The following is a 336-nucleotide window of genomic DNA, read 5'->3' on the forward strand; positions in this document are numbered from 1 at the left end:
AGATGCACACCCTCAGGGTCCACTTAGTATGGGTGCAAAAATTTCAGATTTCTAGGTTCTTTCCTCTTGGAGCTATGGCTGTCACAGATGCACAGACACGCACGTGCGCATGCACAGACGTGCGTGCCTGTCTGTGATTTCTATTTGTAATATAAGGAACTGTTTATTTTCTATGTGGTTTATTGCTCCATTGCCTCATTAAAAAGATGCGCATGCATGAACGCACGTGGATAATATATGTAATAATACCCAGGTCAGACACTCAGGGTGCAGACACTGTCACATAGTATGGATGCCAAATTTTAGGTGTCTAGGTTCTTTCTTCTTGGAGCTATG

Source organism: Limulus polyphemus, unplaced genomic scaffold (assembly GCF_000517525.1).
Source record: "Limulus polyphemus unplaced genomic scaffold, Limulus_polyphemus-2.1.2 Scaffold8789, whole genome shotgun sequence".
In the NCBI taxonomy this organism is placed as follows: Eukaryota; Metazoa; Arthropoda; class Merostomata; order Xiphosura; family Limulidae; genus Limulus; species Limulus polyphemus.